Genomic DNA, 12,406 nt, shown 5'->3' on the forward strand with positions numbered 1-12,406 from the left:
CCACCACATACTTTTCAGTGCTAGATTTGAAGGATGTGTTTTTTACTGTCCCACTTCACCCTGATTCACAGGATCTCTTTGCTTTTACTTGGACTGACCCTTTCACTCAAGTTTCTTCTCAGCTGACCTGGACAGTTCTCCCACAGGGATTCTGAGACAGCCCTCATCTCTGGCCAAACGCTATCTCAGGATCTTACCTCTCTCACATTCATTTCCTCTTTTCTCTTACAATATGTTGATGATCTTCTATGTAGTCCCTCTCTTGAGGACTCCCAAAGAGACACAGTTAAGCTTTTAAACTTTCTGGCTGACAGGGGTTACAGGGTTTCTCCAGCAAAGTGCAACTTTCCCAGCCTCAGGTTGTTTACTTAGGAGTCAGCCTCTCACCTGGATTTAAGGTCATCACTCTAGAGAGAAAAGCATTGCTTTGGGGTTAGCAGGATATTTACGATCCTGGATCCCCAATTTTTCCATCCTGTTAGCTCCCTTATATGAGGCTTCAGAGGGTACTCCCACTGAACCTCTCCTCAACACAGTGAAAGCCCTTTCCAGACCTTAAGGAAAGCCCTTATTCAAGCCGCAGCCCTACACCTCCCTGACTTAACCAGACTATTCTACCTGTTTGTTTCTGAGAAAAGTGGGTTTGCCCTGGGGGTCTTAGGACGTGTTTCGTTCCACCTTTGGACCAATAGCATACCTTTCAAAGAGGTTAGACCCCACCATAAGAGGGGGCGCCATGTCTTAGAGTATTAGCTGCAGCACTTCTCTTGATCCAGGAATCAAAGAAACTTTCCTTTGGGGCTCCCACTGAAGTGCTCTCACCTCATCATCTGTCTGAGCTTCTTACTTATAAGGGTCTGCAAACGCTGCCACCCTGTCGGGTGTTGGACTTGCAAACTGCTCTTATCGAGGACTCTTCCATTACCTTTAAGACATGCTCTCCTTTAAATCCAGCCAACCTCTTACCCCTGCCTTCCAACATACATGCTTCAGCAACCCATAGCTGCCTTGAGACCCTGGAGGAGTTACTCTCCTGCCCCTCCAATGTCCAGGAAGGGGCTCTACACAACCCTACTTTCATATGGTTCACTGATGGAAGCTCTTTTCTCCATGAAGGGATCCGATGAGCTGGATATGCCACTGTCTCTCTTGAAAAGGTGGTAGAGTCAGGACCACTACCCAACAGCACCACCAACCAACAGGCAGAACTAATTGCCCTCACCCGCGCATTCACCCTCGCAAAGGGAGAATCCCTCACAATCTACACTGACTCCAAATATGCTTTTCACATTATCCTCTCCTATGCTGCTATTTGGAAAGGGAGGGGCCTCCTTACTACAAAAGGAAACTCCATCGCCAGCTCTAGTTACATTCTAAACCTCCTTGAGGCTGTTTGCCTCCCAGCAACTATAGGCCTTGTACATTGCAGAGCCCATCAGCCAGATCAATCATTCATCTCTTCAGGCAATAACAAGGTGGATGAGGAGGCTAAAAGTGCTGCCCTGTCATCCATGCCAGTCCCCATTTTGACTCTCCATGATCCCTTACCTCCACCCCCCAACAAGGAAATACTTTCCTACCTCCATCGTCTCTTTCACCCCAACCTTTCTTCACTCTTACAATTTGCTAAGACTCATCTGCAACTGTCCTCCTCTGACATCTCATTTCTGAAGGAACTCTCCTCCACGTGGGAAGTTTGCCTGCAAACAAATCCTACAGCTGTCAGGCCCCCCACTTTTCCGACTCACCAAGGCCATGGCACCATTCCAGGGGTAGACTGGCAGCTTGACTTCACTCACATGCCCACAGTAAGAAAGTCTAAACACCTATTGGTTATGATAGACACCTTCTCAGGATGGATTGAAGCCATCCCCACCTTCAACAAAAGGGCAATAACTGTCTCCACCTTCATCCTTCATGAAATCATTCCTCACTTTGGAGTGCTACTTCCTTCCAGTCAGATAATGGACCTGAATTCATTTCCCAAGTTACCCAACAACTTGCCAAGGCTCTTGGGGTCCCTTGGCATTTCAACATTCCCTTTCGCCCAAAGTCATCAGGCAAAGTAGAAAGAGCAAACTGAACTCTTAAAAATGCCTTAACCAAGCTCTCTTTAGCACTTCACCTTGACTGGGTTAAACTTCTGCCCCTTGCTCTTCTGCATCTTCACTCACTTTCAAAGAAACCAGCTAATATTTCCCCTTTTGAGCTAATATATGGTCGTTCCATCCTGCCCCCTGGGGATAGTGCCCCTTCCTTCCCTTCTTCCTTCTCAGATATTCATTCCTCTCCTAAATCACATTCAAGCATTTCTATGGGGGTGTACTCCACCCTACCTAAACATTTATCTGGCCTCCTTACCTAACCTCTTCAAATAGGAGACCAAGTTCTTATTTCTCCTCCTCAGGGAGCTACAGTCCCTCTGTCTCCCAAGTGGCAGGAACCCCATACAGTGATTTTGGCCATGCCAACACCTGTCAAGGTACAAAATCTACCAGGATGGCTACACATTTCTCGGGTTAAGCTCTATTCTCAATCCACTAACCCTCTTCCAGCTCCTAATCCACAGGCTTCTTCCGACCGATACTCAGCCACTCCTGTGGGACCTCTCTGTCTCAGACTGAAGGCATTGAAGCACTCCACCCTTTCTCCCATTCTAGAGATTGGGGACCAGACAACTGAAACACCAGACAACCATGCCCAGCCATGAGAACTGGACTCCTGTTTGTTATTTTCCTAACCACTGAATTTGTTTCCCAATAGAATGCCAGCTGAAAAAGGGAGCCCCCTATCTTTTTTAATAGGAGGAGTGCTACTTCCATGTCTACCAATCAGCTTGTATTAAATCAGAGCCTGGCTACAGGTGTGCTCCCCAGAGGAACTATTGAGTCCCCAACTCCTTCCTGCCAGAATGATATCTCTCCCCTGAATCAGCTCTACGTCCACACTCAGCAGGAAGCAATTACAGAAGACTGACCTTCATCCATGTACCCAAAAGAGATTTTCTTGTAAAATCAAAAATGAGGGAATGTAATACAAAGCCTTTCAGGTGCAGCCATTTCTCCCTGCCTCCCAACCACTTGTCAATCTGTGCTTTTAGGTTACAGGAATTTCCGGCCTATGCTACAGCCATTTCCTGCTTCCCACATTACATCCTAGCTTGTCAGTCTGAACATGCTAGCTAGCATGTTCATCAGTCAGCTTGCAAGTATTCTCCTCTGCTATTGATTCCTTCCAGCCCAGGAAATACCAATATCTGGAAGAAGCATCCACGCCATCTTTCTCTTTTCCTTCTTTTCAACCCTGGAGCGGACACGCTAGTCGTCCGCATAATAAAGTCTCCTGCGTGAGGCCCTGTGTCCATTGTGGATTTTCTGGGAGCTATTGTTGAGCCCCAACTGAGATGGGCAGACGGAGCGTCAGCTCTGTCAGAAGGGCTAGAGCTACCACGGGTCCCGAGCTGAGCTGCATTTTTCCTTACACAGTGATGCAGCCACATCAATATTTCTAGCAGTTCAATTCAAAAAAGCTAAACTGTAGAACCAACCTAGATGCCCTTGAATAGATGAATGGATAAAGAAAATGTGGTACATATGCACAATTGAATATTACACAGCTTTAAAGATGAATAAAATTATGACATTTGCAGGTAAGTGAATGGAACTAGAGAATATTATACTAAGTGAAGTAAGCTAATCCCACAACACAAAAGGCCAAAATTTTCTCTGACAAGTGAATGCTGATCCATAGTGGGGGTGAGTAGGGAAGAATGAAGGAAACTTGAATTGTGCAAAGGGGAGTGAGGGAAGGTGTAAAGCAGAAGGAATGGGAAGGACAGTAGAATGAAAGACATTATTACCCCTTATACAAGTGTGATTGCACTTCTAGTGTGACTCACCACCATGTACAGCTAGAGGAATAAAGTTATGCTTCATTTGTGTACAATGTGTCAAAATTCATTCTATTGACACAAACCATTAGAATGAAGTTGGTGTTGGATTTATTATCTGTAGCTTTTACAGTGTTTAAAATATTTCTTCTATCCTTAGTTTTTCTAGTCTTTTGTGCATGAAGGGTGCTGTATTTCATCAAATGATTTTTCTGCATCTATTGAGAGATGATATATGTATTTGTCTTTAAGTCTATTGATGTGATGAATTATATTCATCAATTTCCATATGTTGAACCAACCTTACACTCCTGGGGTTGACCACACTTGATCATCGAGTGTTATCTTTTTAATATGCTTTTGCATACACTTTGCCAGAGTTTTATTGAGAATTTTTGCATCCATGTTCTCCCACTCTTGTTTATCCATCATAAATTCAGGATTCCTCTAAGAAGGACTCAAGACTACTGGGAAAGTGAGAATCAAACTTTTATAGAAAGAAGGTAGAATGGCACCTGCACATAGTAGGTTCTCAATGCCTGGAAGCCATTATTAGTACCATACCTTTGATGCAGTTGGAACTACAGGCACAGGATGCCAGGCCACATCCACTTTTTATCCAAGGGTTGCTGTTTTTCACAATACAGAAAACCAGTAGTCTCATGTCTACTGTATATTTCTTCTCTGAAATGTTGTATAAATGGAATGAAAGAAGAATACTTTGCACCCTGGATGTTTTCACTTAGTAAAATGAATTTCAGTTTTATTTCTGTTGTTGAGCTAATCAATAGGCTACTATTGTTTGCTGAATGAAATTTTTTATGTTAATTTGCTTTTCCATTAATTTGCAAAAGAATGTCTGTATTCCTTCTAATTTACAGTGTTAGTGAATGAGGCTTCTATCAACACCTGCATGTAACAGTGGTCCACCTCATGCTTTGAATATAGCCCATGCCACTAGGCCACTGATTTTCTTTTAAGATGGATATGTTTTATTTTCCCTCTTCTCCTCCTTAACCTGGGGTAGTTAACAAGATTGCCTTTTCCCATCCTAGACCCAGACAGCTTTGAGAACACACCCACCAGAGGAACCAAGTAATTCAGACTTCAGAGATGGCACCAGAAGCTATAAGGAATGGCTGCCTCTCAAATTATCAAGTGAATCAATATTTTCCTACAAGGGGTATCTGGCAGGCAGTCTTTGAGTAGCTTCTTGCAAAAACCTTTGTACCGCAAGGTGCAGTGACACATTTCTGTTTTCCCAGAGGCTTGGGAGGCTGAGGCAGGAGGGTCCTGAGTTCAAAACCACCCTCAGAAAAAGCAAGGAGCTAAAAAACTCATATGCTGTTTCTAAATGAAAATGAAAAATATGGCTGGGAATGGGGATGTAACTCAGTGATTGAGTGCCTCTAAGTTCAATCCCCAGTACCAAACAAACAAAAATAACAAGTAAAAAAGAAAAAAAAAAAACTGTTCCCTCTGATGAGCAGGATCACAGCATCTGGGACTGGAGTTTCCTTTTTCTCCTTTCCTAGCAAAGCAATATTAAACATACTTTTCCTTTTTCTCAGAACCATGTCTTCAGTGCTGGGGTGTGGTTCAGTACTAGAGGGCTTGCCTAGCATGTGTGAGGCACTGGGGGATGGCAGTGAAGAGAATGAGGTGAGAGCCCTCAAGGACATGTAGAAGAACCACAGGAAAACAAAGGAACACAGGCTCTGAAGTGGGGATTTAGGTTTGAACTTTTCCAAGCAGGAGGTTCTACACCTGAGGGTGATGGACTAGAGAACACTCCACAATCAGGTGTTACAAATGGAGAAGACCCTCAAAAACCTGTGTAGGTAGATTTGTGACTTATATTGATGTCATCCCCAAATTCCTGAGACACAAAAACGCTTGTAGCATTATACCCTATAGTTATCAGCATCCCTACGTGAATTAGATCCAAGGGATCAATGACGAAGTCAGTGAGCTTGAGCCTGTGCTGGAGAAGAAATATGAAGATTGGAAGAGAAGGATATTGTTGGCTGAGGTCCCAAGGCCAACTTCAGAGAAAAATGCTTTCCTTAGGCTAATAAAATCATATAATTTGTTGATCTTTTTCATAATTTGGGAGAGGAATAACATAGTATATATCTTAGGAGAAAATGAAGAGAAAGACTTTATTTAAAATAGTATCACCATCATGAATATAAGCCTTTACTATTACCATCAGGAAAATGTACACTCCTGATGCAGAACCTCCTGCTTGACAAAGTCGAAACCTAAATCCTCATTTCAGAGTTTGTGTTCCTTTGTTTTCCTGTGGTTCTTCTACATGTCCTTGAGTGTTCATCTTTTCCCACTTCAGTCTTCAAGTCTCTTTCACACCCTCCAGGTGCCATTTTCCTATTATTACAAAATCATGTGTGGATTATGTAATATTTGTGGGGTTTCCACTGTACACCACCTTTCCTATCCATTTAGAACTACTGTATACTTTTGAAAATGGTTCCTCATTATAATCTTATCTTGACTTTTTCTGGGGTAGTGTCTTACTTGGTTTTCATCTTTCTCTTCTTAATTAAGTCCCATGTACATATTAAGAACACTATAATTTTTGGTGAATTCAAATGGGAGGATTTCATACCAGTTGAGAATTCCAGCACTCTCAAGAATGACTCTCAGTGTGGAGTACTTTATACATGGGTATCATATTTTGGTGCTATCTGCATTCTGGTTTATTACCAGTCCTGAGATCTTTAATACATCAACTGAACCAACTTTTGAGAATACACTCTCTATAAAATATTGTTTGAATTTGTATCTGTGATCTTCCATTGAGTTCAAGTGTGACCTGAGCAGTTTATGATGTTAAATACTGATGATCTCATCGTAAAATATGGGCAACCATCTTTCCTGAATTCTATACATATTAAGATAAAGTACTAAATATCAAAGTGTTTATGACATATAATGACCTCTAGATATATTGCCATTATTTTTTGTGGTGGGTGGAACCTGGGGCCCAGGGTTACACCACGTGCATCCAAAGATGGCAACTGGCAGAGAGCAAATGGCATTTCATTATGATTATGCATGGAGAAAGGCAGAACGTGTTTACAATTGGCTGTATTATAATCAGTTCAGCTGCCTAGCACGTGGACAGATATACTTTACATGTATGCTGGAGCGAGTGGATTGCTTGACCTTTAACAGGATTGGATGGACATATTGGTTACAATTGCTTATGCATGAGACTGCTTATATATGAGGGTGTTATTTGACTAAAGGGGAAGCTGCTTGATGAACCTTTGAAGCATACGTGTCTTCTGTCCCCCTGGTTGGGCTGTAAGCGCGAGAAGCGGCGGTTTTAGGTAAGCGAAAAGAGCAAGAAGCCATGCCGAACTGCTTGGAGCAAGCCAGGCAAAGGGGCTGCGGTTTTCCTCCATAACCGGAGCTGCTTGAAGCAGCCTGTCAGCAAACAGCAGCGGTTTGCAGTAATTGGTGGCCCGTACGGGGATCAAACAAGGATTGAACTGGAAATGGTTGAGCGCCTCAGGTATATAAAAAAGTTTTTTCTAGTGTAATTAATGGGAAGGGTTTCCCTATTTGAGGAAATGGTGGCCTTAAGGTTTTAACAGAAGGTTCCCCTAGAGAGGGAATATTAACTGAAGATTCTCCTAGAGAGAGCCTTTCAATATATTGAAAGGCTGTCCCAAGAGACAGCAAAGGATGTCCCATAACAAATATGTGTAAATTAATGTTTGTGTTACCTTTTTCTTGTTTGGTTTCTGTTGTTGGTGTTGCTGTTGTTGTTCTGACATTAGTTCATCTTGTCTGACTTCTAAAAGTCAAAATCTCAAAACAGTTACGAGAAGGGGAAAAGATATTATAAATTGTAGAAAAAGAACAATTAAATCAAGCTTCTGAAAGAGAAAGTAGATGTTCAGACTCTGAGGAACAGGAGCAATCTGAGACAAGGCCGGAAAAGAAGTTACCTCAGTGGCATTTAACCCCTACTGTCCCACGTCCTCCGGCATATATCCAGATCATCACTCTTTTTCAAGTTGTAAGTGCGCATGTACTTGCTGCACAGGGGAGGTCCCCAGACAGTGGGCTGATGTAGAATCTTGATCAGTGTTCCCAATACTCCCAGTATTTGAAGATCAAAACAATCAGAGATATCATCTAATATTAGATATAGACATCTGTGCCTCCACCAGAGCAGTATTAACTCCAGAGATGGGAGTACAGCCAATACCTACTTCGGCTGTCAGTCCATTACCTAAAGGAACAGTGGGACTAATTCTGGGGAAGAGTTCTTCTGCTTTAAAAGGATTAAATATTGTCCCTGGAGTTATAGGCCCTGATTTTATAGGAGAAATAAAAATCCTTGCTTCTTCACCAAGAGGTATAGCTATAATAGCTCAGGGTGATCACATTGCACAATTGTTGGTCTTAGTTGCTATGATCAATATCCATCAAAAAATATTATTAGGGGAAGTAAAGGGTTAGGTTCTACTGGCCAAAATATGGTCATGTTAACATGGGGTTTAAAAGGTAGGCCTATGACAAAGTTAGTGATAGAAGGCAAAAGTTTAGAGGGCTTGCTAGATACTGGGGCTGACAGAAGTATTATCAAAATTACAGAATGGCCCAAAGCCTGGCCACTTCAGTAGGCAGATCAGACTTTAAGGGGATTGGGTATGGCTTCCAATCCTAACAAAAGCACAGACATATTAAAATGGAAGGTGGCTAACCAGGAGTTGTGTTCTGATACTGCCCTACATAATGCAGTTGCGGGCAATCCTCAATGGAATCTAAACATGCTGACAGGCCAAGGACCGTAGGAGGGGCAAGGTAATCAGATTAATTTCCACCCCGGTGTGTATCAACAAATTAACCCTCAACTTTTAATCTATCCTTATATGGATGATATTTTGCTGGCTCAATAAGGAAAAACCTGTCTTAGAGCAATAATAATTCCTTACTAAAGTCACTTGAAAGATGGGGCTACATATTGCTAATGGATAAAATACAAATCACAGACACCAAAAACTTCCTGGGATCTATCATAAATCAAGCTATGATTAAACCCAGAAAAATTACATTCAGGTGGATGAGCTTAAATGATTTTCAAATGATTTTCAAAAACTTTTGGGTGATATTAATTGGATTAGACATTACCTTCATTTACCCACCTCAAGCTTGGGCCCCCTGTTTGATATTCTTAAAGGTGATTCTGACCCTCTTTCTCAGTGAGTACTTACCCCGAAGGCTCAAACAGCTCTCAAGCTTGTTGAAACCGCTATGGAAAAGGCTCATCTTGATCGTATTGACCTAAACTAAGCCTTTATCATCATTGTCTTGGCCACCAATAAGTTACCCACAGGAGTGTTTTGGCAAAAGTGTCCTATTCTATGGGTTCACATGAATTATGCCCCTAACAAGGTCTTAGCATTGTTTACTGAATCTGTGGCAGAATTAATCCTTAAGGCATTAAAAGTATCCCTTTCCACCTTTGGATCACATCCCTCGACTATCACTACTCCATACACTACTGATCAGATACAATATCTTGTTAATAATTCAAATTCATGGGCGGTAATATTTACTAGTACTTCTGCTGTGTTTGACAATCATTTGCCATCTGATCCTCTTCTCCAATTTTGGAGTCAACATCCTATAATTTTTCCTAAAGTCACCCGAAAAGAACCTATTACAGGAGCTACTGATGGATCCAAAAATGGTTACAGGTGCTATTACTATAGATAATGTTACAGAAACATGGTTGTTTAATACTCTATCTGCACAACAAATGGAACTATTAGTAGCTATAGAAGTATTCAAGACCACCATGAGCCTTTTAACCTATTCTCTGATAGCAAATACGTTGTTAATGCTGTTCAAAATTTAGAATTAACAGGTCTGATTTCCCTCACCTCCACTGTTACTAAATATTTGCAAAGTTTACAAAAACTTATTGGGACATAAAAAATCCTTTTCTTATTGGGGCATGTTCGGGCTCATACTGGCCTTCCAGGTCCTGTAAGTTTACACGATGATTTAACAGACATGGCCACCAGAGACCCACACATCTTTAATATGCTTGAAAATGCAAAAACTTTTCATTCCAAATTTCACGTAAATGCTTCCACTCTACGCACACGCTATAAAATTACTAAGGCAACAGCTCGAGACATAGTCAAGTCTTGTGCTAAATGTGTTACATTTATTCCTAACCACTCGTTAGGAGTAAATCCAAAAGGGCTTCAGCCCAATCATATTTGGCAAATGGATGCACTCATTATTCAGAATTTGGAAAACTACAATTCATTCATGTGTCTATTGATACCTTTTCAGGATTTATTATGGCATCTGCTCTTACTGGAGAAAAAAACCAAAGATGTAATAACACACTGTTTACATTCTTTCTCCATCCTAGGAGTTCCCAAACAAATTAAAACAGATAATGGTCCTGGATATAAATCCCAGGCCTTTAAACAATTTTGTTCCACCTTTGATATTCAACATGTCACAGAATTCCCTATAATCCTACTGGACAAAGCATTGTTGAGCATGCCCATTTAATGCTTAAAAACATGCTTTATAAACAAAAGGGGGAAATAGGGGCATCATACAGATCCCCAAAAGACAAATTGTCTGTTGTCTTGTTCATTTTAAATTTTTTAAATCTTGATTCTGAGTGCCGATCGGCTGCTGACCGTCATTCAGAGCCTAATAAAAAGCATCTACCTCAAGGGCTCTGGAAGGACATTCTATCAGGACAATGGAAAGGCCCAGATCTGATATTAATCTGGACCCGAGGGTCTGTTTTGTGTTTTCCCACAGGATGCACAATTGCCGATTTGGGTGCCGGAGAGATTGGTCAAGGCCTCAACAGAGATCCAAAAACAGGAAGAAGATAAGGAGACTTCTCCCACTGATGGTGCTGGTGAATTCTCACCAAATTCATGGAGGAGACTCACGTGAACTATGGGGGATAGAAGATGTGGCCCTATCCTGTACCCCTTACCAATTCCTCTATTCTATATCCTCCTAACTTTACAACATTTAGCCACATTTCTGCAGTCTGCTGTTCTATGGGGAAAAGAATGGTTTAAGTTTTTGTCCAGGGGAAGTCTCTTGTGTGTTGTACCTGTCCTGTGCATATACAAAATGCATATACATCCGCGCAGAAAAACAGCCATTATTCACCAAGCTCTCGTCGCAATTGATGCTGGCCCATCCCCCCAAGTCTGGTTTATTATGCTGGACCGGTAGCCAATGATGGGTAAGATTCATGGGGAGCTCATACCAACCTAAGACAGGAAATGAGGGCTAGAGCCTCATTGTCCAATGACGGGTAAGGATGTTGCTCTGCCGTGGACAACCTAAGACAGGCACGGTCCCTTTTATAAACAGAAAGGGGGAGTTGTGGCGGGTGGAACCCGGGGCCCAGGGTTACGCCACGTGCATCCAAAGATGGTGACTGGCAGAGAGCAAACAGCATTCTGATTATGAATGGAGAAAGGTAGAATGCGTTTACTATTGGCTGTATTATAATCAGTTCAGCTGCCTAGCATGTGGACAGATATACTTTACATGTATGCTGGAGCGAGTGATTGCTTGACCTTTAACAGGATTGGATGGACATATCTGGTTACAATTGCTTATGCATGAGACTGCTTATAATATTGAGGGTGTTATTTGAATAAAGGGGAAGCTGCTTGATGAACCTTTGAAGCGTATGTGTCTTCTGTCCCGCTGGTCAGGCCGTAAGCGTGAGAAGCGGCAGTTTTAGGTAAGCGAAAAGAGCAAGAAGCTGCGCCGAACCGCTTGGAGCAAGCCAGGCAAAGGGGCTGTGGTTTTCCTCCGTAACCGCTTGAAAGCAGCCCATCGCCAAACAGCAGTGGTTAGTGGTAATTTTTATTATGAATTTCTTCATACATTTAACTTGGAGACTTAATTTAGTTCTTTTAATAATGACTACTTCTGTTACTGCCTCAAGAAATTTCCACAATTTTAGAACATTTTATCACTCTCCATAGAGAAATCATTCGTAGAATTTTAGGACTTTCTTTGAATTCCCAGTATAGCTATCCATGTTTTATACATGTTATCATCACCAGAATAACTCTAAGTGAGCCAAATCCAGTTATCAAATATTAGTAGGAACATATTCTAATGGTTTCTACTCAGTCATCTAGAATTCAGATAATAAAGTTATAGTTAACATAAATCCTGAATCATTACTCTGTATGGTTTTCCTTAAAAGACAATCTGACTAAAGTCTGAAAGCTAGTTCTCCAAAATATTCCCAATTATCAGCTCCATGAAGTAAGCATTGTTTTCAGTTCAGAGGTCCAAGCATAAACTTGATACAGAAAATTTATCATTGATCTAACCATGGAATTCTTCATTTACAAGACATGTTTGTCTTTTGATTCAAGTGTCTTAAAATAAGGTATGTATTTTTAATGATTTACAGCCAAATATTGAAAATAAGTCACCAGAAAATCATGCATGTGAGGC

The sequence above is a fragment of the Sciurus vulgaris genome (assembly GCF_902686455.1).
Source record: "Sciurus vulgaris genome assembly, chromosome: 5".
Lineage (NCBI taxonomy): Eukaryota > Metazoa > Chordata > Mammalia > Rodentia > Sciuridae > Sciurus > Sciurus vulgaris.